Source organism: Gossypium hirsutum, chromosome A07 (assembly GCF_007990345.1).
Source record: "Gossypium hirsutum isolate 1008001.06 chromosome A07, Gossypium_hirsutum_v2.1, whole genome shotgun sequence".
In the NCBI taxonomy this organism is placed as follows: domain Eukaryota; kingdom Viridiplantae; phylum Streptophyta; class Magnoliopsida; order Malvales; family Malvaceae; genus Gossypium; species Gossypium hirsutum.
In genome coordinates, this window is record NC_053430.1 from 51,227,012 (window position 1) to 51,233,115 (window position 6,104).

Genomic DNA, 6,104 nt, shown 5'->3' on the forward strand with positions numbered 1-6,104 from the left:
GAATACCTGTGCCAATTTGTCTTTTAATGTCTCCCATCATTCTCATCAATTGGCTCATTTGATCCTCAAGTTTAGTCAATTTTTTGGTTGAGTTGGTGTACTCAGACTGCACTTGCTTGACATATGTTCTCATTGACTTCATTTGTCCCTCGATTCGATCCAAACATTGACCACATGTAGTATGGTCATTTAGGTTGACCTTATCCTAAGGTTTCTACAAACAAGGAGGTTGATAGTTAGTATTTTTTACTTCATTTGAACTATTACCTCCTCCTTGGTTACCTCTCCCTCTCAGACTCGGGTGATCTCTCCAACCAGGATTGTAAGTGTTGGAGTAAGGGTTTCCTACCATTATTTTTGATATAATTCACATCCTCAGTAGGATTGTTGAGATAGCAAAAAAGTGGTTTATCTCCTCCACTCATAAACGATGTATTGTTTGTAAATTCAATACGGTTAAGTCTATCCACTAACTGTTGATACTTATCATCCTCCTAAATAGCTTTTACTATAGCAGTTTTCTAACCGTATGTAAATCATTCAATTGGCCACTAGTAGAAGTTCAATGCCACATTCTCAATTATTTTGTATGCATCCTCATATCTCCTATTCATAAGTGCTCCTCTTGCTACTCTGTCTAGGCCTGATCTTGCGCTCACATCCAACATATTATAGAATACTTGCAATCGCATCCACTCAGGAAATTCGTGGTGCGGGCATTTCTAAATAAATGTTTTCAAATGTTCCCAAGCCTTATGGAAACTTTCTGCTTCCATCTATATGAAAACAACATTTTCTCTTCTGAATTGAATTGCTTTATTGATAGGGAAAAACTTCTGTAAGAACTTTCTAGTGAGTTCATCCCATGTTGTTATAGATCTTGGTGCCTACAAGTCTATCCAAGAAAAGGGGAAAACCAAAGATGAATAGCACCATTAGTGACCTCATTATACTTAAAAGTATCACAAAATTGAAGAAACTGTTTCAAATGTTGATTCGGATCATCTGTTATCGTGCCCCTAAATTGCAGATATTCTGGATTATATGAATCATTGTTGGCTTAATTTCAATTTTTTTTAGTAATAGTCTATCTCGTTATACTTTCTTGAATCATGTCTAGACTTGGTAATGTGTTATCTCTTACGGTTCTCTCGTTATGAGCCATGTGCACATTCACAAGTAGTGGTGATGCTAGCATATTTCCTAAAATGTTATCATCAATGTTGCCAAACAATGGATTCTCGCGTGATATGTTACCTACAGTAGGTGGTGGTGGATCTTGCATCTGTTGCTATTGCTGTTGTTGTTGACAACGATTTCTTCAGATTATTCTCTTTGAATCTGTGACTACTACAATAGATGTGCCTCTACTATGACTCATACACAAAATCTAGATAGAGAAGAATAGTAGCAATAAATAAATAGAAGAAAATTGTATCTATAACCTAAAAATTTTCTAATTACTCCTAAACTGCAAAAATTAATAATAAACTAGTGACATTGCCTCCCCGGCAACGGTGCCGAAAACATGATTGCCTTTGGACGTACTAACGTCTAGAGTGTGAATACTGCAGTAAAAGATATATAAATGAGGTGGTATCCGCAAGTATACGGGTCCGTTTGTAATATAATTACGACGGAGTAGGTGAATACTCCTAGGATCGTACCCGAAGGAGGCAAGTGCTAAATCAATTTTAACCTAAATATTGAAAGATCTAATTAGTCCTTTATTTTAGTTATAGTACGAAGGTAAAATAAAAGGAGTTTTTTAGGGTTTTATAGTAATAAAAATAAAATAACATAAAAAAAATTCAAGAGATTGAAGAATAGAAATAACCAAATATGATTATGGGTGGTTAGCTCGCTTCGGTAATCCCCATCAACTATTGCTTTGGGTCATCATCAATCAAATAACCGCTATATTAGTAGGATCTTCTGATCTTCTATCAAATAATAAGTAGTTAAGGACTACTTATCTTACGACTGTAACACCCTAAACCCGACCTAGACGTTATGGCAGAATCTGGCAGTGTCACATGAAAGTGTTTTTCGTAAAATAAAATTTCGTTTGAAAAACCCCATTCTGTATTACCCCTCTTTGTATTCTTAGCTAGTATTTAGGTTGTCTTATTTTTTGTTTAAACCCAAGTTATTTTAGCAAAATGTTTAATCAATTAAGTCATAGTTATATTTTAAAATCATTATTTGTTTGCGGAAGCTTTTTGAAATAGGATGCATACTTCTGGTGTTTTGAAAAGCATTTATCATTTTGAAAACTCGTGTCCCACTACTAACAGATATGAATCATAATAAATGAATCCCAAATTAAAAGTTAAAAATAAAAGAGGCCTTATTACATAACCAAATACCCAAATTAAATTATAAAGTAAAATTTAATAAAAAGTCCATGCAGTTGTGTGACCACCTTTGAGTCCCTCACAGCACCGACCCGCCTAAGGATTACCTGCGCAGGAAATAGAAGGGTGAGTTTATGAAAACTCAGTGTGTAATCCCTTAACAACAGTAAGTCATACAATAGGCATTCATAGTCTGGGCCTAAGCCCACGTCAGTAACAATTTGATCTAAGATAGGTCCTTAGCCCATTACAGTATCGGAATCAATGTGGGCCTTAGCCCAATTCAATAGTAGTCACAGTATAGATATGCAAACAGAAATCCTGCCTAGCAGCCTCTACACACCACTCCATCCAACCCTACACACCATGTGGGGATAAAATCAACCCACCCATCCCTATACACCAAAAATAGTACCGGTTGCGGCACTAAATAGAAATTACAGCAGAGCTGCCAGAACAGTACACTTCCTCTAATCATAATAATCCAACCCTATGTATCACATCATAAAATCCTACATGTTTGGAGCATATATAAAATGGCATGCTCAATACAGCCATACATAACATAGGGGCATATCTGTCTTTTTACCCTATAGGGGCAAAATAGTCATTTCATCAGATTGGGGTCTAAATATACTTACTGATCCAACAGTAGGTCCACAATTGTCTCGGGCGACCCGTGCGTCCTTAACAGTCAAACAGTGAAAATGGGACCAAATCCTGCAATGCAACCCATGTGGGCTCATACGCCCGTGTGGCCCACAAAACCCAAAAATGGCCTTGGTTGTGTGGAGTACACAGCCTGGCCCAATAATCACCACATGTTCGTGTGGTTTATCCGTGTGGGGCCTAGGAGCCCGTGGGGCCAATACGGCCCAACGTGGCCCAAAGCGGCCTAAGCCCATGAAATCGCACATGGTGGCCTCTGCAATCTAATGCCCACGTTTTAAGTGTACAGATTACCACACGAGCGAGCGCATGCTCGTGTATTGTCAATAATCCTATTTTTTGGCTTTTGCTAATTTACGATGATAGTAGTGTGGTTACACTCCAGTTTGCGAAAGTGTGTGACTAATCCACGAGCACTCCAACCTATCACAATTAGAAACTTCAGATAATCCTTTATCAAGTGAAATGAAAGGAACCTTAGCCAACACTTGTTCGAGAGATTATTTATTGCTCTTCATGATCAATCAAACTAAACCGTTGCAAGAGATCACTTAAAATCCTTGAAGCCTACCTGCATCCCATTTGAGCCTTATCAACCATTAACCAAATGAATAGTTAAAACAAGATGAGTAATCCCTTACCGAAAATGCAAATTCAAGACTAAAGGAAAGGAATAATCGGCCGACACCTACACAAGAGCTGAAGGTACACACTATGATAGGGGCAAAATTGGACAATTGCACGTCTATCATAAAACGACAGCATAGGAAAAGTTAGGTGAAAGACATATATGACAATGAGGGAGAAAGAAAAGAACCGTGCCCCAAGCCGAAAGCCAAACTTATCAAATTTCAAAATCAGTCTCTCGTATTTACCCCCAAAATCGACAGAGAGCAAAAGGGGAAAAGGTTGGCACAGAGAAGGTAGAAGGAGTAGTGGTATTCGGTCAAGAAGGGACCAACTGAGAGAGAAAGAGAGGAGATGTAATCGATCAAAGAGGAAGTCGATTGATAGAAAGGGAGGAGAAAGGGAGAATCGATCAAAAAGCAAGGTTAGAAACTGAAAGAGTTTGTGAGAGGGAGGACAAGGGATATTCGGCCAAGGGAAAGAAACCAATTAGGAAAGGGAGTAAGGGAAAGAAATCGGTGGCTGGAGGATTGGAAAGAAGAGCAAGAATCAAAACAAACCCGAACCAAAAGGTACTAGAAAAAAACAATAGCAATACACGGCTTCAGAAACACAGAGTGAAAGGAACCAAAAATTTGACAAAAACCCGAAACGGAGAGAAAGCTACCCTACTCAAGACCGAATTCCTGAGTGGTCAAAGACCCTATTGGGCTACAACTCCTCCACTTTCAAATCCCACATAATTCTCCTAAAATCACTCCACCATCATCTCCTCAACCACCAAATGCAAACATTATTCAACCAAGCAAAGTTTCGATCAACCGAGGACACTTCCATGGCACTTGCAGTAAAATAAAATACACCTTGTGCATGACAGAACTCAAAGTCAAGATCTCTAACAGCAGTGGCACACCACTTACCCCTTGACCAGTAGGCCATTTCTGTCATGTTTTATCCACATTTATTTAAGAAGCCTACTGATTGGATACAGGGCTAATTCAAGTAAAAACAAAATTTTGTACAAGCCAAGGCTTGAACTCAGGACTTCTCCAACACTTCTTAAGACACTTAACCACTGAAGCGAGTATGCATTCATGCAACACCACATACAAAATAAATACTTAGATTTTGGGGCGTTACAATTCTACCCCCTAAAAGAAAATTGTTCCTCAAAATTTACCTGATCAAAATAGGTGAGGATATTGTTGTCGCATCGCCACCTCGGGTTCCCACGTGGCCTCCTTTGAGCTGTGGTTTCGCCAAAGTGCATTAACCAGTGGGATAAACTGCTTCTTTAACACTTTTACATCACGCTCTAGAATCTGAACTGGTTCCTCCTCAATAGTCAGATTTGGTCTAACCTTAATCTCCTCAGTCGAGATGATATGTGCAGGATCAGAATGGTAGCGCTTCAACATAGAAACGTGGAACACATCATGAATCCGGTCTAACTCTGGAGGTAGATCAACCTGATAGGCAACAGGTCCCACAAGTTTCAGTATGCAGTAAGGCCTAATGAACCTGGGGCTTAGCTTGCCCTTCCGTCTAAACCTCAGTACCTTCTTCCATGGCGAGACCTTGAGAAAAATGAAGTCCCTATAGTATACTCAATCTTCTTACGCTTCAAATCTGCATATGACTTCTATCTGTCAGATGCTGCCTTCAGTCAATCCCGAATTAGTCTAACTTTGTCCTCAGTATCATAAACCAACTCAGGGCCTAGAATACACCGCTCACCTAACTCAGTCCAACAAGAAGGAGTACGACACCTACAACTATATAATGCCTTGTAAGGTGCCATCTGTATGCTAGACTGGTAGCTATTATTATACGCAAACTCTGCTAGTGGTAAGTAATCCTCCTAACCACCTCAGAAATCTATTACACAACTCCTTAACATATCCTCTAGTATTTGAATTACCCTCTCTGATTGACCATCTATCTGGGGATGGGACGCAGTACTGAAGTCCAACCTTGTACCCAGAGCTTTAGGCAGCTTCTTCCAAAACTGAAACGTGAAACGAAGATATCTATAAGATATTATAGAAACTAGTACCCCATGTAGTCGCACTATCTCAGACACATACAATTTAGCCAGCTTCTGCAACGAGTAATCGGTATGAACTGGTATATAATAGGCAGACTTGGTCAATCGATCTACGATGACCCATACTGAATCCTTCTTAGTAGGCGTTATGGGTAGCCCACTTACGTAATCCATAGTTACTCTTTCCCACTTCTACAGTGGAATCTTAACTGGCTGAAGCAACCCCGAAGGTAACTGATGTTCAGCTTTAACCTGCTGGCAAGAAAGGAACTTGCTCATAAAGTTAGTAACTTCACGCTTAAGACCTGGCCACAAATATAACTCACGAAGGTCCCGGTACATCTTGTTCCCACCAGGATGCATAGCATAAGGACTACTATGCACCTCTTGCGGTATTGACCACC

The 6,104-nt window shown here is 39.5% G+C and overlaps 1 non-coding gene across 1 annotated transcript; it reads left to right on the forward strand.

Moving 5' to 3' along the window:
• The first annotated feature begins 702 nt into the window (after positions 1–702).
• On the forward strand, positions 703–808 carry LOC121204311 (small nucleolar RNA R71). Its single transcript, XR_005899239.1, has one exon. It is a non-coding gene; the product is annotated as a small nucleolar RNA R71 (small nucleolar RNA).
• The last annotated feature ends 5,296 nt before the right edge of the window (positions 809–6,104 follow it).